Source organism: Callorhinus ursinus, unplaced genomic scaffold (genome assembly GCF_003265705.2).
Source record: "Callorhinus ursinus isolate GAN/ISIS: 27379988/994484 unplaced genomic scaffold, GSC_fseal_2.0 scaffold25, whole genome shotgun sequence".
NCBI classification, from domain to species: domain Eukaryota; kingdom Metazoa; phylum Chordata; class Mammalia; order Carnivora; family Otariidae; genus Callorhinus; species Callorhinus ursinus.
Window position 1 is genome coordinate 10,610,687 of NW_027397087.1, and position 27,921 is coordinate 10,638,607.

At 39.6% G+C, this 27,921-nt stretch overlaps 1 protein-coding gene and 1 pseudogene across 11 annotated transcripts in view; one reads left to right on the forward strand and one right to left on the reverse strand.

Moving 5' to 3' along the window:
* Nucleotides 1-27,921, reverse strand: part of FRMD5 (FERM domain containing 5) — a 304,534-nt gene that overhangs the window by 83,545 nt on the left and 193,068 nt on the right. The window lies entirely within an intron of this gene.
* On the forward strand, nucleotides 12,527-13,165 carry LOC112833401 (MICOS complex subunit MIC26 pseudogene; annotated as a pseudogene).

The window sequence follows — 27,921 nt, forward strand, 5'->3', positions numbered from 1 at the left end:
CATGAGGTTCTGAGGTTACAAATGATGAATAAGACAGATGAACAAGTCCTCCCTGGGTGGAATTTCTCCACGTAGTTAGAATTCTAGGTAGCATTTCTACATGTAACTATTGCAATTACTTGATTCCAGAAAATTATCACATACGATCAAACGCAGAAAGGTCTTGTTAAAAAGGACTCATTTTAAATGTCTTAGCCAATAAATGACTATGACTGGGCCCTGAGAGGATTGTATGTTGCCTCCAACCAAATCCGTGAGACTTTCCATATAGGACATATGCCATTGATAAACCTGTGGGGAAAGGAAGAAGCTTACACTAGTTAACTGGATAGTTTGCTGGGAAAGAAAGGATGAATGACCGTACCCCTTTGTGCTAAGATTTTTCTGGAGGTTAAGAACTAGAATGATTACAGATGTGCTTTTTGCAGGGGAGATATATAATCTTATTTCTTCTGTTTCCTGATAAAAGCATCTTCCTCCTCAGCCTGCTTTTCATGATGAAACCTGACAACTGACTTTAACTATTGCCAGTCACATGTCCCTTCCCCATGCTGAAGGTTCTCCTCCAGTTGTACAAGCTTGTGGAAAATGTCTGTCCTGGAGGTGTGTTCACGGTGGGAACGCGCCCTTTAGCTGGTTAGGCCCCTGGATGATACATGGGACTGAAGTCCAAGAAGACTGCCTCATACACAGACAGTCACAAGAGTGTCCTGAATGAGGCACAAACTGCACGAGACAAAATGCAAATCACAAAGGGAAAGGCAGAAGAAAAAGGGGAAATTGGATTCTGCACTTACTATACTGTGATGTGACTGATGAACTAGATAAAGACAGTTTTAAAATTAAAACTAGAGCCAGGTGGAGATTTCTTTTAAGATAAATCTCTAGGCCCAGAAACATGAGAGACGACCCACGTTGCTGGCCTGATGCGCTCAGCCTATCTGGTGCCGGCACTCCTGCCCATTTACTCCTGCTAACAGCTTCATGCATCTCTTCTTTGTCTTTGAAACTTGCCCCTCCCGGCACTGGGCTGGAGACAGAACACAGCTGAGGAGTCAAAAGTACTGCCTCAGATGTTTGTTTTCAGCTGACGCCTTCTCCTGCTTCAACATGTATGGTATCTAAGGAAACTCACTCTCCTTGGATGTAGCATTTTACCCCGTCTGTTTCTGAAGCTCATTTCCAGGAGCCTTTCTTCAGTAAATGAGGTGTCTTTTTTACCCAAAAGATTTTAATTGCACTGTTTGCTTTGGAAGCATATTGTAGTAATGCGATTAAAGAAATGAGAATGTAAAAGGTGTGAATCCCATTGGTGAGTAAGCTGCTGACAGGGTGGGAGGATGAAATTTAGGCTCTTTAGACACTTACATTCTTTTGTGTCAGTAGGATGCTACTAACCTTCGACAACCAACCTAGACATACCAGGGATGACTTCCTGTACTGACCTAACCCGTTAGCTCAGTATTACAGACAACTTAGGTCATGCGAATTTAAGCACATTTTCCTTCCTACACCACACGTGGTGAAATGAAATGTTTTACATGTTTATTTTTCAAGGTGAAGGACAGATTGTATTACAGTATTCATTTTCTGTTTATAAAATACATAAAAATCACCCATTATCTCAATCCCCAGAGAACAGATCTGTTCCTATTTTGTCTTTTGTTCAAGAAAATTTCTATGCAGTAGAGTTGAAATGGAATTATATGTACAATTTCATGTCTTGCTTTTAAAGTTTCACATTTAAACACAAGGATTTTCAGCAGAAACATTTAATTGTACTTCATCTCCAAAGAAAGTTATGACAGGCACTGAATATGCCTCAGAGGTAGCAGAGCTCAGCCCTTGTTATGAGGAGAGCCTACCAAGCATGGAAGACCACCCCATCTAGCTCATTCCCTCCAGCAGCGACACATTACAGAATGTCACAAGGGATGGAGTTAAGAAGGCCTTCAAATGCATCGATGTTTTATTTTATTTTAAAATTCTTCTTATTTTTAAGTAATCTCTACACCTGTACCAACACTTTATTTATTTTTTATTTTTTAGAGAGAGAGTGTGAGTGGTGGGAGGGGCTGGGGGGGGGAGAATCTTAAGCAGGCTCCACACAGATCATGACCTGAGCCAAAATAAAGAGTTGGATGCTTAATCAACTGAGCCACCCAGGTGCCCCATCTACACCGGCATCAATACTTTTATTTTTGATTTTAAGATTTTATTTATTTATTTCGACAGAGAGAGAGACAGCGAGAGAGGGAACACAAACAGGGGGAGTGGGAGAGGGAGAAGCAGGCCTCCCATTGAGCAGGGAGCCCGATGCGGGGCTCGATCCCAGGACCCTGGGATCACGACCTGAGCCGAAGGCAGACACTTAATGACTGAGCCACCCAGGCGCCCCTGTATCAATACTTTTAAAAGTGTAATTAAATTATGCTCCTTTGGGTTAAATGGAAACTGTATGCTTGGATTTTTCTTCTTCACTTTATTTTCTTGAGTTTTGATTAAATGTAACAGCGACCACAGACTAATGGGTGATAAGAATTGGCAGGGAGTTAGCATTAATGACCTGATCTCCTACCTGATGAGATCTTTGTGCATCTGATAGACCTGGGGGTCCTTTAGGAGAACAATAAGAAGGTTCCTCTTCCTCTGGGTGACTGATGCCAGATGCATGATGGAGCTACCACTGCACTGGCTGGATTTCAGCCTTAGTTTCCCCTTTGGCCAGGTGCCCTTGGTAAACTAACTAGTCTATACAACTGTACGGTCCTGACCTAAGGGTTATGGTTTTCCAGTCTCCACGTGAGTGACAGAGAGCTCACCACCTTATAGAGATAGTCCACTCCATGCCTGAAGAGCTCTGATTGTGGCAAGTTCTTCTTAACAATGAGAAGAAATGTCTTCTATTTTTCCAAAGAAGACATCCAAATGGCCAACAAACACATGAAAAAGTGCTCAACATCGCTCAGCATCAGGGAAATCCAAATCAAAACCTCAATGAGATACCACCTCACACCAGTCAGAATGGCTAAAATTAACAAGTCAGTAAGTGACAGATGTTGGCGAGGATGCAGAGAAAGGAGAACCCTCCTACACTGTTGGTGGGAACGCAAGATGGTGCAGCCACTCTGGAAAACAGTATGGAGGTTCCTCAAAAAGTTGAAAATAGAGCTACCCTACGACCCAGCAATTGCACTACTGGGTATTTACCTCAAAGATACAAATGTAGTGATCCAAAGGGGTATGTGCACCCCAATGTTTATAGCAGCAATGTCCACAATAGCCAAACTATGGAGAGAGCCAAGATGTCCATCAACAGATGAATGGATAAAGAAGATGTGGTATATTTATACAATGGAATATTATGCAGCCATCAAAAAACCCCCAAATCTTGTCCTTTGCAATGATGTGGATAGAACTAGAGGGTATTATGCTAAGCAAAATAAGTCAATCAGAGAAAGATATGTGTCATATGATCTCACTGATATGAAGAATTCTTAATTTCAGGAAACAAACTGAAGGTTGCTGGAGTGGTGGGGGGTGGGAGGGATGGGGTGGCTGGGTGATAGACATTGGGGAGGGTATGTGCTATGGTGAGCGCTGTGAATTGTGTAAGACTGTTGAATCACAGACCTGTACCTCTGAAACAAATAATACATTATATGTTAAAAAAAAAAAAGAAGAAGATAGTAGGAAGGGAAAAATGAAGGGGGGGATATTGGAGGGGGAGATGAACCATGAGAGACTATGGACTCTGATAAACAAACTGAGGGTTCTAGAGGGGAGTGGGGTGGGGGGATTGGTTAGCCTGGTGATGGGTATTAAAGAGGGCACAGATTGAATGGAGCACTGCGTGTTACACGCAAACAATGAATCATGGACCACTACATCAAAAACTAATGATGTAGTATATGGTGATTAACATAATAAAATAAAATTAAAAAAAGAAGAAGAAATGTCTTCTTGTAACTTTTATGCACTGATCCTGGTGGTGCTTCTGAGGGAACTGAGATATCTTCTACCCGGGCTTCCACATGACTACCCTTCAAACACTGGATACTTACTCTATGGTGTCTTCCAAGTCTTCCCCACCCCAGGCTGAGTATCTAATTCTTTTTTTTTTAATATTTTATTTATTTATTTATTTGAGAGAGAGAGAGAATGAAATAGAGAGAGTTCATGAGAGGGGGTAGGGTCAGGGGGAGAAGCAGACTCCCTGCTCAGCAGGGAGCCTGATGCGGGACTCGATCCCAGGACTCCAGGATCATGACCTGAGCCGAAGGCAGTCGCTTAACCAACTGAGCCACCCAGGCACCCTGAGTATCTAATTCTTACGACTGGATCTTCACGCAGCTTATTTCTAAATCTTGGTCAATGTCGCCCGTTATTCTCTGGTTTGTGAATGTTTTTTTAACTCAGAAGATGGTACTGAGCGTGATACTCCAAATACATGATAACTTCATAATACAGTAAAGCTATTAAATCTTGATCTGAATGTTGTATTTCCCTAATACAACCTAAACCTGCATTTGGTTTTAGAGAAATTTACACTGCTGGCCTTAATCTGTGAGTCCCTAGAACCCCATTTCAAGCACTCCTTTACTGAGTCAGACCGCCCCAATCTGCTACTTGTGCAATTAACTGCTGAAACTAAATGGAGGCCTTTTATGCCTACCTCCTACTCTTCTTTTTGTTGGTGTTGCTTACTCGTTCAGTATGTTAGGATTCTGTTGAAATATATCAAATTAACTTTTTTGGAGGTTATTCCACCAGGAAAAGGTCATAGCAATGGTGATTTCAGCTTTGAACGAGGCACTTCACTAGGATGGGGAGCCATCACCCGGAGGAATTTAACTTACAGTCGTTTGAACAACCATTTCTAAAAGGTGTTGCTTAATAGATGAGCCCAATCTAGAGGGGAGATCTATGTCCTGACCCTGGGGTTTTTTCCTCCCCAGTAGTCCTTTCATTTAGATAACAACAGAGGCCTGATCTGTAGTGCTCTATGGGCAAAAATCACAATTCCCAGGACACCTAAAGCACATTTGGCACATAATCAGGTTTTGATAATTTGTGTTAAGCCTTTAACCTGAACTGTGGAGGGGTCTGAGGCCAACAACACTCAGTGACACAACAAAATTAAGGCACTTCTCTAATTACTGTCACATTCTCTCTAAAGATATTTCTCCAGCTTCAGAGCCCTCAATCTTATTCTTACATTTAGGCCTTTTCTTTCTCTGGGCTAACCACACCCCTTCCCTGCCCCATATTTGTTCATCTGTTCATTTACTCACCAGACAGGTCATTGCTTATTCATTTATTCATCAGATATTTATTGAGTGTGCCTCATACAGTACTAGACACAACGTAAATGGGAAGAAAGATTACACACATAGTCTACTGGGAAGAGACAGACAAAGAGGCCATTTTCAATGCAGTGTGTAAGTGGAATACTAAGGGTATATGGTACAGTGCTACGAAAACAACATAAGAGGGTCCCCTAGCCAAAGTGGGAGGTAAGGAGGAAAGCCTTCCCATAGGAAATAAAATCTAAGATGTGTCCTTAAGTATGAGTGGGAAGTGGCTAAGTGAGAAGGTCATGGAAAGTATTCTAGGAAGAGAAGAGCATGAGCAAGGGGCCGGGAGCACAGAAACCTCTGATTGCCAACTTTTTAAAAATATCATTCTGTTTTTGGTCTCTTGTCCAGTTGTCTAGAAATCACATGTTGCAGGTATTCATCTAATTTTCTAGCTCTATTCTTCCTGGCCAAGTTTCCATAGGTAAACACTGCTTGAGGGGCACCTGGGTGGCTCAGTTGTTAAGCTTCTACCTTCAGCTCGGGTCATGATCCCAAGGTCCTGGGATCGAGCCCTGCATCGGGCTCCCTGCTCTGTGGGAAGCCTGCTTCTCCCTCTCCCTCTCCCACTCCCCCTGCTTGTGTTCCCTCTCTCGCTGTGTCTCTCTCTGTCAAATAAATAAATCTTTAAAAATAAAAAATAAAAATAAACACTGCTTGCTTTTTGTGCCTTAGAGTAGTCCTGCTCCTACCTTTACCTTCCCTTTTCTTTCCCTCTTTAAGAAAGCATGGGAGTTAGTTAACTCCTTCCTACTTTCTGGCATCTGCAAGCTTTTCAGGGCAAGAGCCATGCCTTCTTCATCTTGACAGTTCAGGATCCTGACATGGATTGGCATGCAGTAGGTATTCAACAAATGTTTGAAGTATTGAAAGGAAACCTTAACTATTTATGAATTCTAACATGAGTAAAGAATATTCTATAAGACACAACCAGATCCATGTAGGTCTCGGACTTAGAAATCACAGACAGCCTACTTTGTAGCCACCAGAAATCAAAGGTCTACTTCTTAAATCAAAATGAATAAAAAATTGTTTCTTGAGAAATTGCTACTTGGAAATCCCTTTCACTGCTCAAAGCAAGTTCACAGAACAATGACTGAGGCTCTTGTGCCTTCTGACAACTGTCTCCCAGAGTTGCTGAGCAATCTGCCAAGGTGCCTGCCGCCTCAAAGGTGAGAACCCCAGGCTACCCACGTTCTGCCCAGTGACGCGGGAATTACCTCTCTTTTAATGTGCTCAGTTGGAACAGAATCGCAGAATGTCCACAGCAGTGAACCGTGAGGAATCAGAGCAGATTAGCTGAGCGAAGAGATAAACTGGGCATTGCCCAAGGGACAATGACAAGTGAAGTGACCTCATGATTTGCTTTCAGATCAGAGTTCTCAAAAGTTACCTAAGCTACAACATGCCAGAGGACATGAGAAAGAGCAGAACTTCCTATTGGCACAAAGTAGGAGAGGATAAGGTTATCAAGGAATAAAAAGATGTAAAGAGGTATTTGCCCCAAAGTCTAAACTACTATTTTGAAATTCAAGAGCTAAATAAGAAGAAAAATTTTGACTACCAATAAAAACAAAAAAGAGATGAAAAACAGGAGACCATAAAATCATCTGAACAGAGATATTCTTGGTAAATAAAATGCAGGGCCAATATGAAAGCAATGCAGAGGAAACCTGATGGGCCAATAAACACTCAAAAGAAGCTTGATCTCAGTGGTGATCAGGGACCTGCATTAAACCCACAACGAGACACCACTTTACATGCAACTAATTAGCAATATTAAAAACTCTAACACTGAAAGCCACACAATGTTGCTGAGATAAATTAAAGACCTAAACAAATGGAGGGAAATATATTGTGTTCATGGGTTTCAAGACGCAATATTGTTAAGATATCAATTCTCCACAAGTAGATCTACAGATTCAGTGCAGTGTCAAATTCTCAACGAGTTTTTTTGAAGACATTAACAAACCAATTCTAAAATTCATGTGGCAATACAAAGGACCTAGAATAGGCAAAACAATTTTGAAAGAAGGACAAATTTGGAGGACTAATATTACCTAATTTCCAAATTTATTATAAAGCTACAGTAATTAGGACAGCGTGATATTGACAAAAAGGAAAAAAAGACTAGTCAGCAAAAAAGAATAAATAGCCTGGAAATGGACCCACACAATTCTTCTATGTGCTCTAGGCTGCCACCCCCCTGATTCATACATTGTTGGTTCATCACATTCTTTCTAAACCATCTTTGGAAGGAGAAAACTAACCATGACTTTGGCTGTTGTGTGAGAAAATGGTCCTCCTGGCATTGGCTACCTGATTCTTGATTGGTGTGTACAGTGATGTGGGCCTGCAATGGTAAGGGTGTCTCTTATGAGGGAAGGGATTTTACCTAACAGGCACTATCATTCTTGTCAGTGCCCACAATCTTGCAAGTTAGCAGGAGAGCCTTTACCCTCCCTGGGAATCAAGTGGGAGAGTCCTGGGAGCATAGAAGAAATTAAATTGGTCTATTTTGGCCACTCCAATGAGCAGCTTTGGCCTCTCCTCATCTCTGTGGATTGACACCATGGAAAACAATTTCCTTCTTAAAGATTTTTCCTTGTGGCTTCCAAGATACCATTCTCTCCAGTCTATTTCAGACTCTCTTTTCTATCCCTTAAATGTTGGGGTTCCCCAGGGTTTTTTTCTTCTAATCTGTTGCTTTGTTCTGTGATGTCTTTCTGGGATTTCCCATCCAATTCTATAGCTTCAATTCCCCCTAAAAGAGATGACCCATCTCCCTCCTGAACTCCAATTTAGTTAATACCACCACAGGCAATGTTTTCCTCATTCCACATATTCTTTTAAAAGAAAGTTTTAATTTTTTCATTATAAAGGTAAATCACATTTACTCTTGAAAGATTAATAAAAGAAAATAAAAGTAATTCATAATTCCCACACATATTTTTTGTCTTACTATATCTTCATACAATTTTCTTCCATCTCAAAATATTTTTGTCTTTTCCTTTCTCCCTCTCTCTTCAGTCAACTTGTAAACATAAAAATGTTCCAAATTATAGCTGATGTACATAAGAGCAGATCTAGTTATATACTGGTTTCAGTGAATGTGAAATTAATATGCCTTGAAGCAAGGATAGACAAAATATTAGTGAGTTGGGTATGAAGCCCCTGAAAATATTCAAAATCCTACTTCAACACCACTATAAAGCTTTCCATTTACTTCCATATCAGCCTCTGATAAGGTGGTTTTCATTAAACACTACATTCAAAATTTTATTTTTTTACATTCAAAATTTAAGACACTGTATTATTATTCAATTACTACTCAATTATTTCATACTGAGTTTAATTTTTACAACCTGTACTGTAACTCATTTTCTTTTCATCACAAAAGCACAGTTCATCAATTATACGATGAGTTAACTATTTTGTGGGCTAATCTAAAAATCTCACCGCTATTTATTTATTTTAAAAGATTTATTTATTTTAGAGAGCAAGCATGCGGTGGGGAGGGGCAGAGGGAGAGGGAGAGTCTTAAGAATACTCTCCACTGAGCACAGAGCTCTATGCAGGGCTCAATCTCATGACCCTGAGATCACAACCTGAGCTAAAACCAAGAGTTGGGCACTTAACCAAGTGTACCACCCAGGTACCCCTCTCATCACAATTTGTAATATTATTTCTCTGGATAAATATATTATAGCTTTCTATGAACCAATGTAGAAATTCTAAACCTATGTGTAAGTTGGGGAAGTTCCTGTACTTACAAAAGGGCTGTGGAAAATGATGGTATTTATTATTATATCCAATTCCATTTAAAAACTTTTATATGATCCCAACTGAAGTTTCAGGGACCATCTTTTATATCATCAGCCCTATTCAAATTACCCATTTGGTGATCTTTATTTTTTCTCGATAATTTATATTGATAATCTCCCTTTGAGATGGGGTAAGGGAGTGTTTGCCATGACCAGACCTGACTCCTAATCCTATCTTTCATCTACCATTTACTGTTCCTGGAAGATTTATGTTTCCTAGAATTCAGAGAATCTAAGCAAGTTGAGAGCTTGTAGGATGTGACACTATTTCTCTTTCCCCCTTTTCTCCTTCTATCCTCACACTGCCAGACTTACTAATGTATAGCTGAAGATGTATTCTCTTGTCCCTTAAGATTTTCGTCTTCAGTGCTGTTCCTTTTCTTTCTCTCTCTTTTCTTTTTAGAGATAGTAACTCATACATATTGGGGATGCCCTTAACATGTCCACACAAATAAGAAAAGCAAACCACGTAGGTTATTCTCCATGAATTTCAAGAGTAAGGGTAACATGTTCCTGTCCACAAATGCCTTTACCACAATGAGAAAGAAGTGGACTTTAGATATGTCCTCTTTTATACAATAGGTTTCCCCTGAAGAATCATAAGTTAATTAGAATTGAGCGATTTAAAATGCACTAAGAAAAATGGAAACAACTAAACTATGGTTTCTAGGAATGCACATTTTCTGATAAAATTACAAAAAGAAAAATGCAAGGAAGTGATTTGTATAAAAGTCAGAGTAGTAGTTACTTATCAGGGAAAGGAAAGGGCTACAACTGAGCTGGGCCACATAGATGGGGCTTGTGAACTGGGTGGCAAAGTTCTATTTCATTATCTAGGTGATTATTTTAGTGCAGCTACTATAACAAATTATGATAGACTGGGTGGCCTAAACAACACCGATTTATATCTCAGTTCTGGAGGCTGGAAAATTGAAGATCAGGGTACCATGATGGTTGGGTTCTGGTGAGAGCCCTCTTACTGGCTTACAGATGGCTGTCTTCCTGCTGTGGCCTCATATGGCAGAGAAAAAGAGAAATATCATCTCTCTGTGTCTCTTCTTATAAGGGCACCAATCCTGTTTATGAAGGCTCTACCCTCATGACCTAATTACCTCCCAAAGGCCCCAACTTCAAATACCCTCATACTGGGGATTCAGGCTTCAACATACAAATTTTGGGGGAGATACAACATTCAGTCCATAGTTGTGGTTTTCACTTACAATAATTTATTAAGCCATTCATTTGGTTTACATGGTTTTTTGTATCTGTCTTTTATAAAAAGAGTTTTTAAAAACTGTTCTTTGTTTTTAGATAAAACACATGTCAACTTTTACCTTTAAAACAAAAAGTTCTTTATCTCTCACTCTATTGAATAACATGGATTTTTTTGTATGTAAAGGAAGATGGAAACTGTTCTCTAAATAGCCAATAAATAAACCTTTGATTTTGAGGGCAATACACCGTATCATTTGCCACTATAGAAACTACTTATACAAAGGGTTCAATTTGCTTCCCATGGCATGTTCATTCAGCTCCTATAGCCCTGGGCTTTTGTAGGTAGATATTGGTCCATAATGATTTGGATTTATTCCCAATAGCAGTAGACCACTCGGTCAATTGTTGAGGCAAAGGAATGGGACTTGAACTCAGCTTTCCATGGCTTAAAAGAGACAGCATTCTTCCAGATTCAAAATAGTTTAGTCTCCAGGGATTGGGGCAGGGATTGGGGGAATCTATAAACAAACATCATCATTAATGACCAGAAAAAACCCAGGCAGTGATACACAAAATTACTGGATGGGATTTCCTTCTCTCCAGTACAGAAAGTTCAAATGGATTGTCACGAGGCATTAGTGGAGATGCTCTGAATATTTTTGTATATTTTCTGTTTCACTAAGAATTTGTGGACTGATCTCTGCTCACTCTTACCCACTGTTCTTTACAAATGTCAGGTAAGCCTGGAAAATGTCCCAGATGGTCAAATAGTGAGATAAGGCAGAATATCTCTATTCAACAATAACACAGGTGTTAGGCAATGATTTGAAAATCAGGACTTGAAGGACAAGGCCAATATGCAATTAAAGAAAAGAGTATTTAGGGTAAGGGAACCAGAAGATGTCAGATTATGGTTGAATTCCAACTCCAATGAACTGCTCAGAATCCCAGATGTTCCATTTGAATTCCTCCCATTGCTACTCTGAAATACTAGTCTATAAATTTAATTGGTTATAAGCATGATTTCCCAAGATGCTTGTTTACTCTTTTCATGTAGTATCATATTGCTTTTAATAAGGTATTCAAACCCTACGAAGTATGTTTCCAAAAAAAAAAATCAAAGCTAATTCACTACACTTAACACTTAAGTGCTTCTCTACGTCAATAAAACCCGCCTCTGCTTAAGTATAACTGGGATCTCAACTATCTCAGCTCCTGTAATAGAGAATTCTCCCCTCCATTCTTGCAGAAGTCCTTCAGAAAATGGACAATGCTGGTTGGGTATAAGAGAAAACCTTTAGATCACTGCTATTGGAAAAACAAATGTGTCCCTCTTTAGGAAGAGTTAGCATTAGTGAAAATAACTCATTATCTCTATCTCTTCTGGTTCCCCATTAAGTCTTTATTATCTCCCTATTCACCCCCTAATGCTTTTTTGGCCACCACTGAAGTTTATTTGGTCCCTTAAATGCTTTCTTGTCTCTGATTTTAATTATAACTTGGTCCTGACTCTCAATACTCCCTGGCTTGTGCTGCTCCATCTTTCCACTCTGATACTCTAGTCTCTTGACAATTTTCACCCTTACATATGAAACAAAGCAATCACTGAAAACATAAACACCCAAACTATACATCAGAAATCAGAGTCTTCTTGAGCTTAAGACTGGTTCCCAGTTGGAAGCACCATAGAAGACTGAAAATACATGCTATTTTAATGGAGGAGAGAGATTCAGTAAAGCTAAGGCTGGAGCTGATCCTGGCCAGACACAGTGGGTTGTGGATGGTGCTCATTTTCGTGTATTCATCATATGCTATATATGAGGCATTTATTTATTTCTTCAAAAACATTTATTGAGCACCTACTTTGCCAGGTGCTGTGCTTGTGGCTGCAGATTAGAATAATAAGCAAAGTGGTATAATCTCTGCTGTCTTTGAATTCACAATAATAATCCACAAGTTTACCAATCCTCAGATCTACCATGTAAGTATTATAAAGGAAAATGGCAGGGACAATAGGAGAGCAATAATGAGGGAGATCTGACCTAGTTTGGCGTTTTGGGAAAGGTTCTGAGGAAGTGCTCTAATGTGCGGGAAGTATAGAAGATACCTAAGTGGACCTCTGCCAGCAGCATGTTCAAGGTAATTCAGAGGTCTGTGGGGCCAGTTAGCCTGAGTCTGCTCACCTTCAAAGTCTATGCATCACCTAAAAAGGACTTACCTCACAAAACTTCTACGAAGGTTAATGAGCTTTCACTCCATCCCTGAGGGTCAATCTAAATATGTGGAGGAGCCAAGGACCCCACTTGAAGAAAGCATTTCACATCTCTGACGTTACTGAGAGCCATTTACAAGTTGGTGTCAGGAAATGTACTCATAAACTCTGCAAAGCTTGGTTCAATGGGGGTTAGGCAGCTATGAATATCTCCAAAATGCACCTCCTGGATTTTTTCCTAGACTTGGTGTTATTGGTTTTGCTGGCATTGTTGGACTTCTTTTGCCTAGAGGTTCAAAAATAAAGAAGCTGGTGTATCCACCTGGATTCATGGGACTTGCTGCCTCTCTTTATTATCCACAACAAGCCATCCTATTTGTCCAGGTCAGTGGGGAGAAATTATATGACTGGGGTTTATAAGGATACATAGTCATAGAAGATTTGTGGAAGGAGAACTTTCAAAAAGCCAGGAAATGTGAAGAATTCACCTGGAAATAAATAGAATGCTCCATGCTCTGCCCATTTTAATCAGTTATAGGTAAACATTGGAAACTCCATGCAGTGAACCAGTTTCTACAGAAAAATGGCAGAGAAGTCAGTACTGAATATAGTAAATTGGCTTTCTTCTTCAGGACAAACTATACTAGGCTTCTTTTTTTATCTTGGGTGATGCCATACTGCAAGTGGACTAATCGGAAATACTTTCACCTAGAGATAATGTCTAGCCTTAGAACTCCTCATTCTCAAGTTGCTATTTATGTACATAATTAAAATTCCAAATTAAAAAAAAAAGATACCTAAGTGAAGGTAGGGTGGACGGAAGAGCCCTCTAGACAGATAAAAAACAGATTTGCAAAGTCCTTGAATCAGAAAGGAATGAGGCACATTCAAGGAACTGGAAGAACAGGGTAGTTGAGTGCAGAGTGGGTCAGATGTGGAATGTAGGGAAGAGACAGAGGTCAGATGGTGCAGAGCCCTGGAGACAATGTCAAGGATGTAAAATGTTATCCTAAGAGCAAAATAAGCCACTGAAAAGTTTTTAAGCAAAGGAATGGCAGGATCAGACTGTGAATGATCAGAAGGGCATAAGATTATGGGAAGGAGTCTAGTTCTGAGGCTCTTTCAATGGCCCTGGCAATAGATGAGAAGTGAATGGATTTGACAGTTGTTTAGGAAGTAAAATGGATAGGACTTGGTGATGGAAGAACCATGAAGAGTAATGAACAGGAGGCTCATTGGGTAGATATAAGTCCCATTTACTGAGATAGTGCTTGTCTAAGAATTCTTCTCTAGAGAAGATGGGGGAAAAACATATTCTCTTTCTTTGCAGAAATAGAATCACCAACTAAAGCTTATACAAGCTTTAATGAATGTCATTAACAGTAAGATTGGGTGAAGTCTTAGAATCATCTTGTATTCTAGATAAGAAAGAAAATTATCTTACAGTAGTAGAAAAGATAACTGATAAGGATGTCAGAGAACTTTATAAAATGCCATATAATGGATCTGATTAAAGAAAGCATAGATCTCAAGAATTTTAAAGTAGTGAAGAAAAGCTTTTACTTAGAGAAAAATTAAATGCTTTTCTTTTTAAAGATTTATTTATTTTGAGAGACTGAAAATGAGAGAGAGAGAGAGCGCGCACATGACAGGGGGGAGGGTCAGAGGGAGAAGCAGACTCCCTGCCAAGCAGGGAGCCCGATGCGGGACTCGATCTTGGGACTCCAGGATCATGACCTGAGCCGAAGGCAGTCGCTTAACTGACTGAGACACCCAGGCGCCCCAATTAAATGCTTTTATATAGAATGAAGCCAGGACACAACAGCTTTTAACCTTTTTTTTTTTTTTTTCCATCCATTACTGTTTTTCTGTGGAGAAAATGAAAAAGAAGCACCAGAGGGTATCTTAAAATTTCTGGAAAGGCATTACTTATGGGAAAACCTGGTAATATTAACCTAGTTCTCACTAAATGTTATGAAGAAAGTCTCTGACAGATACCATTTTGTAACTCTTGAACAAGGGACCAGCTAAAAATACCAAACTGAGACTGAATTGGTCTCTGCTTAGACAAAGCCATGGACTAGAAAATGACAGAAAACTGCAGGTGTCCAAATATAGCATGCAGACTGTGGATTATCTAAGACAAGACTACTGAGGTTTGCATAGGATTCACAGAATTGGGGGGAAAGCCTCCTGGTCCTATATACAGGGAAGCTGCCAGCAATCCTTGCTTTCTTTTTGGAGGACTCAATTTTTATACTTCACTGGAGGAGAAATGGAATTTCAGTATCCCCCCCTAAGAAGTTCTTAAAGATACTTTGGTTTTTCATGAATTATACTTAAGTGGTGTTTTTTAAAGAAAGAAAACAGAAAAGAAAAAGAAAGAAAAAGAAAATTATTATCTTACAATAGACTTCTGGTATGTTTCCTGAAGAATGGAAAGTAATGTTTATTTATCAGGGCATATGACTTAATATTTAAAATATTTATTAATTGATGCTAAACTTTACTTGGAAAGGTAAAACTAATTTCAAAAAGAAAAAAGATTCACTTGCAAACTTAATTTCCTAAAGTTTATTTTTCAAATCTTCTCACTTTTTTAAGATAATCTTTCCCTTCTCATTACCCTGGGAATGGATGCATCTAAATATAACCAAAACAGGTGCTTTCTGTACATTTTTGTCCTAGTCTTCGGGGCAAATCTTAACTTAGATCAATAATGGGAATTTTCTGTATCTTCTTCATAGGGCCTTTGACTATTTTAAAAAGAGAATGCTACTATGAAAGGTACTCATGGATAACTCTTTATGTCTCCAGTCTATAGCCTAGATCGGACTGTCTTCATCTCTTAAAAGAATTTTCAGAAAACTTGAATCATGTAGAAGATTTTTTTACGTGTAAAAAATCATGTAAAAGGCAGGAGTAGCCTGTCACTTTAATAACTTCATAGTACAGGTCTATAGTAATGGCTAAGCTAGTAAAGTCTGAATAAATCAGAGATGAAACATACCAGGGACATGGAGGAAATGACACTGGAGGACTGATTCCGATAAGAACCAAGCAATTACAATGGCAGTCTGTACAGGAAATCCACTCTCAGGGGAATTAGGTGTGATTTTAGAAGCTGAATTGTATTTATTCATCACTTCTGATAAAGCTAGGAAAAGGCATATTTAAAATGGGGAAAGTCACTATACCAAGGACCACACTCACTAGGCTCGTCTGTGATTTGCCTATAAAATCAGTCTCAGAAACATTATGTTTGAGGTAAATACCCCTGCAGAGAATCAACAGGATAATGAAGACCATCCTTCCTAATATCCTGTTCATATAAGACTTCTTTCTTCTTTTATCTCTCGAACATTTAAAGCTGACTTATTTTAAAATTCCTTTCAGATTGCTCTATTATCAGCAGGATCTTGGTTCTTCTATCTGCAAATGGTTTTGTTGTTGTCTTCTGTGAGCACATGTCCAATGAGAGCTGCTTTTCTTAAGACTCTTCCTGGAGCCCTGATTTCAGAAGTTATCTGAACTGAGAGGCTGTGAGGATAGGTTTTTTTTTCCTAGTCCTTAGACCAGTTTTCCTATTAGATTTCTTGGCTTTGGGCTTCTGCACTTTACAAGTAGTATAAATTTGGGCCCCAACTCTAGGTGTGGCTTAGCTTAGGACTCTGATTTTTCAAGGATGACTCTTTTTTCACCCAATGTCTATATGGGCTGCCCAATTCTGTGCCCCATTCCCTGGCCACTGAATGGACTATTCCACAGAATGGACAGTCCCTTCTGGCCCATGGCTTTAGGCAAGAAGCTCAGGTTCATCTCCTAGCCACTCATAAGGACCTACTGTCTTAATTTCAGCCACTTGGGGACACATTTCAAATTCCATATTCTCTTCAGTAGAAAAGTATTGATCTGGTTTTCCCCAATCAGCTGTAACAATGCCATCCTATCTCCTCCAAAAGTCTGTCACAGTCACCAAAATTCACAACTGCCAAATCACTAAGATTTCATATTTCATTTAAAGAAGTCTGAAAATGTTTTTAGGTGCAATATGATTCAGTCAAAAACCACACTGGCCTGGGAGTCCAGAGACATGCGCTCTTGTCTAAGTCTAGTCCTAAATAAGCTGTGTGACTAAATTTGTTTTTCATTTTGGGTTTCAGGAGAGAAAAAGAAGAATTTGGAATTGAAACAGAGAGGGACTCTTTCAGCTCTAAAATGCCATGATTCTATGGAATACTATCTTTCATCTACTGGAGCCTCATGGGAGGCCATAGTATGGTACAGCATTTGCTTGAGAGAAGGTGAGGATAATTTATAAGGAAGTCCCTGGATCCCAGCTTCCCAGAATTATGCAGCTCCTCCTTCTTTAAAATAGCTACAAGACACATTACCATTTCAAACACTGTTGCCTGTGACAGGTGATCTCAGGAATATTAGGAGGTAGACAAATTCTGTTTTTTGTTTTCTTTTTTAATGTCAGGCTCAGTAAGTAAACATTAACAGTTTGAACACACTATTCAGCATTCCCTATTCATTTTTCATGAATTTATACAACATATCAAAGGGATAATATGCTCTACTCCTTTGTTCTCTTAGAATTGCAGACAGACTCATTTTCCTCTGTCAGCAAACCTGAAAGCTAGAGTTGTAGTTTAGTTGTAAGAATATCTCATGGAGGTGTGGACTTGGAAGATGGTGGAAGAGTAGGAGGACCCTAGGCTCACTTTGTCCCACAGATACAACTAGATAACCATCAAATCATCCTAAATACCCCAGACATTGACCTGAAGACTGGTAGAACTCTACAAGTAAAGGTAAAAAAGAGGCCACCTCAATGAAGGTAGGGAGTGCTGAGATGTGATTTGGGAGAAATGGATTGTGGCTGCTATGGTGGGGAGGGAGCCATGATCACAGAGAAGGGCAAGAGACAGACTAGCACACAGTGGAGCACATGAAGAAAAAGAATCCCCACAGCAACTGGCATGGGAAGTGAGAGGGCCTGAACATTGTGAGCTCTTGTAGTCAGGGGGGCTTAAAGCCTGGAGTTTTGAAGGTCAGCAGGCATGACTGAGTAGAGTCCCGGGGGCATTGTACTACTCTTGGAGAGAAGATAAGGAAACAATCCACAGACATATAGTGTGGAAACAGTGATCTGAAGAGCATCTGGGACCACAATGGGGAGGTTATTTGCTCATCTCAGAGTGCATCCCAGAGAGACAGTATTCACAGAGAGACCCCTCTAGGAACAAAGGAACTAGCTGGTGCCATTTCCCTCCCCACCCCTCATCATAATCACAGAGCCACCTGTGGGAACCAGCACAACGCCAACACTCACTACCTAACATGCTTATGCCAAGCCTGCCCTCCCATGCTGTGGTGGAACCACCTCTCCTAGTCATGTCTGCCTCAGTTCCAATGTGGGGGCCGTCTCCCCCAGAAGACTGGCCCAAGCCCCCACTCAACACCACATCTCCCAACCAGGGAGTTTTGTGGAGCCTTGGTTCTGGTGGTGGTGGTGACAGGTCTCATTTCACAAGCAGACCAGAGCACACCTGTTAAAACACACCACATTCAGGCCAGAGACCAAACACTGTTCACAAAAGGAAAAGAGCACCTCTGCAGATGAATAGCCTGAAGGATAAAGCAGCCAGGACACAACAGCAGAACACACACAGCACACATTAGAGATACTCCTGGAAGCACCAGGCCCTGGGTAACAGGGGACACTCTACTGCAGAGCACTACAGGACCTCTCCTTCATAAAGCCATTATCCTCAAGAAGAGGAGACACAGCTGACTTTTCTAACACAGAGAAACAGACAAAATAAGAAGACAGAGAAATTTATCCCAAATGAACGAACAGGACAAGGCCAAGGCCAGAAAACCAAGGTAAACAGATATAAGTAACATACCTGATGAAGTATTTATATTTTTTAATGATTTAGTTATTTATTTGAGAGAGAGCACATGAGTGGGGGGAGGGGAGAGGTAGAGGGAGAGAATCTCCAGCAGATCCCCCACTGAGTGTGGAGCCTGATGCAGGGCTTGATCTCATGTCCCTGAAATCATGACCTGAGCCAAAATCAAGAGTTGGATGCCTAATTGAATAAGCCACCCAGGCGCCCCAATCTGATGGACTATTTAAAACAATGATTATAAGGATACTCACTGGACTTAAGAGTGGAAGACATCAGTGAGACCCTTAACACAGAGATTAAAAAAAAAAAAGAACCAATTAGAGGTGAAGAGTACAATAAATGAGATTAGAAACACACTTGATGCAATGAATAGCAGGCTGGAAGAAGCAGAGGAATGAATTAATGACCTCTATAGAAGATGGAGTAATGGAAAGTAATCAAGATGAACAAAAGAGAAAGAAAAGAATTATGCAAAAATGAGAACAGACGTAGAGAACTCAGTGACTCTATCGAATGTAATTTCACATTATAGGAGTCCCAGAAGAAGAGAGAGAAGAGAGAGCAAAAAATTTATTTGAAGAAAATAATAGCAGAAAATGACCCTAATCTGGGGAAGGAAACATATATCTAGATCCAGGAGGCAAGGAAAACCCCCAACAAAATCAACAAAAGCAGATACACACCAAAGCATATTGTAATTAAATTGGAAAAATATAGTGATAAAGAAAAAATTTTAAAAGCAGCAAGACAAAAGAAGACATTAACTTATAAGGGAAACCCCATAAAGCTAGCAGGTGACTTTTTAGCAGCAACTTTCCAAGCCAGAGGGAGTGGCAAGATATACTCAAAGTGCTGAATGGGGGGTGGGGGAATGATTGGCTAGTTCAGTTGTAGAGCATGTGATTCTTGATCTTGGGGTCATGAGTTCAAGCCTCATGTTGGGTGTAGAGTTTACTTAAAAAATTATTCTCTTCAAAGTGCTGAACGTGAAAAATCTGCAACCAAGAATACTCTATCTATCAAGGCTATCATTCAGAATAGAAGGGGAGATAAAGAGTTTCTAAGACAAACAAAAACTAAAGGAGTTCATGACCACTAAACCAGCCCTGCAAGAAATATTAAGGGGACTCTTTGAGTGGAAAGTAAAGACCAAAAATAAGTATGAAGGTAAGAAACACAAAAGCAGTAAAAATGAATATTTCTGTAAAAAAAAAAAAATCAGTCAAGGAACTCACAAAATAAAATGATGTAAAATGTGAAAACATATACCAAAAACATGGGGAGGAGAGGAGTAAAGAACGGGTTTACACTTAAACAACCATCAACTTAATGTAGACTGCTATATGTAGAAGATGTTATATACAAACCTAATGGTAACCATTCATCAAAACCCACTAATAAATATGCAAAGAATAAAGAGAAAGAAATCCAAATATATCCAAACACATAAAGAAAATCAGCAAACCATGAAAGAAAGACAAGAAAGGATTAGAGAAAGTCTTCAGAAACAACCACAAAACAAATGATAAAATGACAAGAAATACAAATCTATCAATAACTCTGAATGTACATGGCTAAATGCTCCAATCAAAAGACAAAGGGTGACAGAATGGATAAAAAAAAAGATCCATCTATATGCTGCCTACAAGAGACTCATTTGAGACCTAAAGACACCAACAGATTGAAAGAGAGGAGATGGAGAAACATCTATCATGCAAATCTAAGTCAAAAGAAAGTCAGAGTAGCAATACTTGTATCAGACAAAATAGACTCTTTTTTTTTGTGAGTAAAGCAATGGAAGTTTATTAAGTGAAGATACTGAAAAAACTCTCAAGAGTGAGAGGGGTCCCAACAGGGTTGCCAATGAGGGTCTTTAGTGCTGGTCTTTTATAGAAAGCTAACCAGAGAACTTAAATCCTTTTAACATCTCTATTGATAACCCTTCAATTGCTTACTTCCTTTTTAGGGGCCGGTCATTCTTTGTTAGTCACAGGTAATTATCATAAAGACACCCACCCCACACACCTAGGGCAGGGCCTCTAAAACAAAGACTGTAACAAGAGACAAAGAAGGACCCTATATAATAAATAATTAAGAGGACAATCCAACAAGAACATATAATAATTATAAATATTTATGCACTCCACATAGCAGTACCCAAATACACAAAACTGTTCATAACAAACAAAGGAACTAATCAATAATCATACAATAGTAAGGGACCTTAAAACCCCACTTATATCAATGGATAGATCATCTAAACAGAAAATAAACAAGGAAACAGAGGCTTTGAATGACACACTAGACTAGATGGATTTAACAGATGTATTCAGAACATTCCATCCTAAAACAGGATACACATTCTCTGCAAATGCATATAGAATCTTCTCCAGAATAGATCATATATTGCATACAGAAACACCTCAATGCCTGTCAGAATGGCTAAAATTAACAACACAGGAAACAACAAATGTTGGTGAGGATGTGGAGAAAGGAGAACACTTTTGCACTGTTTGTAGGAATGCAACCTGGTGCAGTCACTCTGGAAAACAGTACGGAAGTTCTGCAAAAAGTTAAAAATAGAACTACCCTATGACCCAGCAATCACACTACTGGGTATTTACCCAAAAGATATAAAAACCCTGATTTGAAGGGATACACACACCTTTATGTTTACAGCATTATTTACAATAACCAAGTTATGGAAGGATCCCAATTGTCTATTGACTGATGAATGGATAAAGAAGATGTGGAATATTATTCAGCCATAAAAAAGAATGAAATCTTGCCATTTGCTATGACATGGCTGGAGCTAGAGAGCATAATGCTAAGTAACCTAAGTCAGTCAGAGAAAGAAAATACTGTATGATTTCACTCTTATGTGGAATTTAAGAAACAAAAACTAGCAAAGGGGAGGAAGAGAGTAAGACAAATCAAGGAATAGGCTCAATTACAGAGAAGAAACTAATCATTACCTGAGGAGAGGGCCGGGGAAGTGATGAGTGAAATAGGTGATGGGGATTAAGGAGTGCACTTGTCCTGATGAGCATTGGGTGATGTATGGAAGTGTTGAATCGCAATATCGTACACCTGAAACTAATATTACATGGTACGTTAACTGGAATTAAAATTTATTTTTATTTTATTATTTTTTTAAAGATTTTATTTATTTATTCGACAGAGAGAGACACAGTGAGAGAGGGAACACAAACAGGGGGAGTGGGAGAGGGAGAAGTAGGCTTCCCGCTGAGCAGGGAGCCAGATGCGGGGCTCGATCCCAGGAACTTGGGAGCTTGACCTGAGCTGAAGGCAGACACTTAATGACTGAGCCACCCAGGCATCCCTGGAATTAAAATTTAAAAGGAATATCTCATGGAAATAAAAAAATTAGCTTCACAGAATAGTATAACACTACCTCCTCTGTCCCACCCCCCCATCTTCTTCCTCTCCCATCAGGCAATGTGTGTAGTTACACAAACAAGCACTGTGTGCAACTCAAACGGTTACCTAAGCACATAAGGGGCAACACCTGGGGCACCAGTTGGCAGGCACAGAGCAGACACCAGAACAGGACTGAATTGAGGCTCCCAGAGCTTTCCTAGGGCCTATAGCACCTATTACCTCAAAATCCTTGCCACAACCACTCCCATGTGCTATGGAGAACCTTATTTGTGCATCTCTTCTCAAAAGTTAATCCACAGATACACTTAAACCCAGAAAGAAAAAAAAAATAAAGATGACTGTAGGATAACTTGAAGATGATGGTCAATGATTTTGATTGCATCCCATACGATGGAAATAAGTTAGGAAAAGTACTAGATTCAGAATTTGGAAATCATGGGTTCTAGTGTCCTCTCTGCCTGTAACTATGAGACCAAGGCCAAATGACCTAGCATCCCTGGGTCTCAGTTTTTTCATTTACAAAATGAGTTGGTTTGACAAAATGATTTCTAATGCATTTGTCAGTTCTAAAATTCTATTAGTTTATGATAAGGTTTCTAAGAACTAAGAAAGCATGGTTTATGTTAGAGACCAGTTTCAGCTAATTACAGGAAGAACATTAAAAAATATTGATACCAGACCCCACCCTAGACCCTTACAAGGCTTGGGAAGTGGTTTGGAAAGCTCCTCAGAAGGTCCTGATGATAAACCAGAACTGGACCACTGGTCTTAAGCTAACAGAATACTCTGGACTGTTTGACTAAAAGGATAATAATAAACTGGCTGGGTCAACCTCAGAGGTAATCAGCAACTGACATTCTGTGGGGATAATTAGTATTCACATTAGTGAATGGAGAAAAGTTTATTTAATTTGCAAATAATAGTAAACTTGGGAGGGAATCAGTACTCCAATCTTAGAGATGGAAGGAGTGGCTGGAAACCAATAGTATAAAGATCAAAGAGGGAAGACTCAAGACAGTGCCCCTGGAGAAGAAAGAAAAACCTCACTGAGGTGAAGTTGGCAAGGCTATAGGTCAGAAAAACACCAAAGTGTCAGAGTGGATAACAAACTGACCAGGAACCAGAACATTAGCACTGGACCTAGGGCTACATGTAGGAATTGGATAAGGCCATCCTTACTTTGGTTCTCAAGAATTTCGGTTACAACACTTTAGTTAAATAACACCAGGCCTCCAAGAACAGAGTTCAAATTTCTTGCCATGGCATAGTAACTGTGAGTAACTGCATAAGGTACAAATTTCACTGCTAGCTCTTCACTGCACAAATAATAATGGCAGTAACAGATGTGCATCATCATCAATGACAAATTGCATCACTTCTTTCTAAGTCTGCGGCTGACTGGTCATTATGCATGTATTATTCAGTTCACACACAAGACATCCAAGTGTCTAGTGGGGCTGTGTCCTTGTATTCCAATGATAAACCCAAAAGTGGACAATGGAAAAAATGGAACTGGCCAACAAAGATGAATGTGCAGCAAAGAAACAAATAGTGATAACACTGGAATGTAAACAGAATTTGGAAGAATTAGCTGTAGAATTGTGGATGCTGTGGCTATTTGAGAGGCTCTAGATAAGCACCAGAGGAACTTTGTGAAGGCAAGCCAATCAGCATGAATGAGCAAAGTGGCTGTGATGAAAAGTATGAAAATGTCCCAGGGGAAGTGATGCTGGCAAAAAACTTCACATTAAACGAACTCTTGGAGCTATTTCAGACATTGAAAGCACAAAAGATAAAATGTTGGAAGCTGATCCAAGTTAGAAAGGAGTGTGACAATTCACCAAGGCACAGAGAGGATGTTTGCCCAGGATTGTAAGTTCTAGGACAAGAAGGAAGTAAGCACTGTTCAAACTACTCTGGATAAGTTTTTTTTACAAAGAAAGAAAATACTTTAATTCTTAAGGTTTTAAATTATAGTATCCTAGCATTAGTTTGACCATGTTCTTTCATTTCTATATATGTTTATAACCAAGAGGAATATTATTTTAAATGTTTTGACACACACTTATGTATCATGATTTTTCCATTGATTATTAAGATCATATGATAGAATTTCGGCTTGCATGGTTATTTTTATAGTCATACTACCATGCAAAGCAAAAACTGCTGGTATTTAGGAGTCATGGGGTGAGTTTCTCATTATACTAAGTATTTCGGTTTAGACATTACCACCAAGGACTGACATGGAGAACTCAAAGATGATAAAAATAGTAAGTAAGAGGCTGAAAAAACAGCCAAACAAAAATGTGTGAGGAAATTGAGAGATTTTTGTAACTGAAAAGAAGGCTGAAGTGGTAATTTAACTATGGCTCACTTTCAGTGACTTTTACATAAGGGATACCAACTAGTTGTTATATACTTCCACTAAAGACTGAACAAATTAAAAACTATTTATTTATTTATTTAAAGATTTTATTTATTTATCTGAGAGAGAGAAGGAGCGGGGGGAGGGGAAAAGAGAGAGGGAGAAGCAGACCTCCACTGAGCAGGGAGCCCAACATGGGGCTCCGAGATCATGACCTGAGCCGAGGGCAGATGCTTAACTGACTGAGCCACCCAGGCGCCCCAAAAAACAATTTTAAATGCAATATAATGGATCTGGGTTAACTGAAGAATGAACTTACAAACACTGGAAAAGGTATCATATATCAGAACATTTTCAAAGAGAGCTGTGTAATATTCTTTCTGGAAGTCCTAAAATGTAGAATCAGTTCTTATCCATGGAATGATTTAAGTTTTGAAGACAGGCAATGGAAGATGGACTATATAACCTTCCAAGGTCTCCACCAGAGCTAAAATACTATGATTTATTGATTGATTGATTTCTTTTTTACCATTGTGGGACTTTATCTTACCCTAAGCTGCCAATTATTTCTGAGCACTGTACTTAAATTGTTCTTTGCTTTGTACCTTCGGCTTTCTTTGTCCCAGATCCTCTCTAGTTAAAGGGCATTATATTATGGAGTAGAACTCTGATGGGAAAGCAAAGCTGCAGAACAACACTGTCTTCTGTGAGGTTCTATGATGGGGACTGTAGTACCTTTGATGTACACAGCTTCCACAGCATCAGTGAAACCATACAAATCAGCCCTGAGTGCCTGGGACAGATCTTTCTACTGCTACATTCTGTGTACTCAGACTGGCACTGCTCCAGAGCCCCAGTGTGGGTCTGAAGCACGGATACTCATTACAAAAATCCATTGCCAAACCACGTTTATGAACACCCTCCCAAGACAAGGCATTTACAGTGAGGACACACAGGGACCTTGTGTGTTCTCTTCAATACTGACAATCTTGAGCTATAATCCAGACAATCGTTGCCACAAGAAATCCACAATCTCATCACCACTAAGAATTATCAGGGCTACAAGGTGAGGGAATACTTGATTTTTTTTCTCTGCTTTTTTTGTTCTTTAAATTTCTTTATTGTTATGTTAATCACTATTACATTACATCATTAGTTTTTGATGTAGTGTTCCATGATTGATTGTTTGTGCATAACACCCAGTGCTCCACGCAGTATGTGCCCTCTTTAATACCCATCACCAGGCTAACCCATCCTCCCAGCCCCCTCCCCTCTAGAACCCTCAGTTTGTTTTTCAGAGTCCATTGTCTCTCATGGTTCATCTCCCCCTCCGATTCCCCCCCTTCATTCTTCCCCTCCTGCTATATTCTTTTTTTTTTTCTTAACATATATTGCATTATTTGTTTCAGAGGTACAGATCTGTGATTCAACAGTCTTGCACAATTCACAGAGCTCATCATAGCACATACCCTCCCCAATGTCTATCACCCAGCCATCCATCCCTCCCACCCCCTGCCACTCCAGTGACCCTCAGTTTGTTTTCTGAGATTAAGAATTCCTCATATCATTGAGATCATATGATACATGTCTTTCTCTGATTGACTTATTTCGCTCAGCATAACACCCTCCAGTTCCAAACACGTCGTTGCAAATGGCAAGATCTCGTAACTTTTGATGGCTGCATAATATTCCATCGTATATATATATACCACATCTTCTTTATCCGTTCATCTGTCAATGGACGTCTTGGCTCTTTCCATAGTTTGGCTATTGTGGACATTGCTGCTAAACATCGGGGTGCACGTACCCCTTTGGATCACTACATTTGTATCTTTGGGATAAACACCCAGTAGTGCAATTGCTGGGTCATAGGGCAGCTCTATTTTCAACTTCTTGAGGAACCTCCATACTGTTTTCCAGAGTGGCTGCACCAGCTTGCATTTCCACCAACAGTGTAGGAGGGGTCTCCTTTCTCCGCATCCCCGCCAACATCTGTCTTTTCCTGACTTGTTAATTTTAGCCGTTCTGACTGGTGTGAGGTGGTATCTCATTGAGGTTTTGATTTGGATTTCCCTGATGCCGAGAGATGTTGAGCATTTTTTCACGTGTCTGTTGGCCATTTGGATGTCTTCTTTGGAAAAATGTCTGTTCATGTCTTCTGCCCATCTCTTGACTGCATCATTTGTTCTTTGGATGTTGAGTTTAAGAAGTTCTTTATAGATTTTGGATACTAGCCCTTTATCTGATATGTCATTTGCAAATATCTTCTCCCATTCTGTCGGTTGTCTTTTGGTTTTGTTGACTATTTCCTTTGCTGTGCAAAAGCTTTTTATCTTGATGAAGCCCCAATAGTTCATTTTTGTCCCTGCTTCCCTTGCCTTTGGCGATGTTACTGGGAAGAAGTTGCTGCGGGCTGAGGTCGAAGAGGTTGCTGCCTGTGTTCTCCTTTAGGATTTTGATGGACTCCTGTCTCACATTTAGGTCTTTCAACCATTTTGAGTCTATTTTTGTGTGTGGTGTAAGGAAATGGTCCAGTTTCATTCTTCTGCATGTGGCTGTCCAATATTCCCAACACCATTTGTTGAAGAGACGGTCTTTTTTCCATTGGACATTCTTTCCTGCTTTATTGAAGATTAGTTGACCATAGAGTTGAGGGTCCATTTCTGGGCTCTCTACTCTGTTCCATTGATCTGTGTGTCTGTTTCTGTGCCAGTACCATACTGTCTTGATGATGATAGCTTTGTAATAGGGCTTGAAGTCCGGAATTGTGATGCCACCGGCTTTGCTTTGCTTTTTCAACATTCCTCTAGCTATTTGGGGTCCTTTCTGGTTCCATACAAATTTTAGGATTATTTGTTCCATTTCTTTGAAAAAAGTTGATGATATTTTGATAGGGCTTGCATTGAATGTGTAGATTGCTCTAGGTAGCATAGACATTTTCACAATATTTGTTCTTCCAATCCATGAGCATGGAATGATTTTCCATTTCTTTGTGTCTTCCTCAATTTCTTTCATGAGTATTCTATAGTTTTCTGAGTACAGATTCTTTGCCTCTTTGGTTAGATTTATTCCTAGGTATCTTATGGTTTTGGATGCAATTGTGAATGGGATTGATTCCTTAATTTCTCTCTCTTCTGTCTTGTTGTTGGTGTATAGAAATGTCACTGATTTCTGTGCATTGACTTTATATCCTGCCACTTTACTGAATTCCTGTATGAGTTCTAGCAGTTTTGGGGTGGAGTCTTTTGGGTTTTCCACATAAAGTATCATGTCATCTGCAAAGAGTGAGAGTTTGACATCTTTGCCGATTTGGATGCCTTTTACTTCTTTTTGTTGTCTGATTGCTGTGGCTAGGACTTCTAGTACTATGTTGAACAGCAGGGGTGATACTGGACATCCCTGCCGTGTTCCTGACCTTAGGGGAAAAGCTCTCAGTTTTTCCCCATTGAGAATGATATTCGCTGTGGGTTTTTCATAGATGGCTTTTATGATATTGTACCCTCTATCCCTACAGTGTGAAGAGTGAAAAAAAACCCAATTTAGATTCTTCCAGGCCGTTAAGAGGCAAAAACCTCTCCTGAGGCTGCAGGGTCTCGATTGCCTTCAGCTCAAAATAGTCCACATG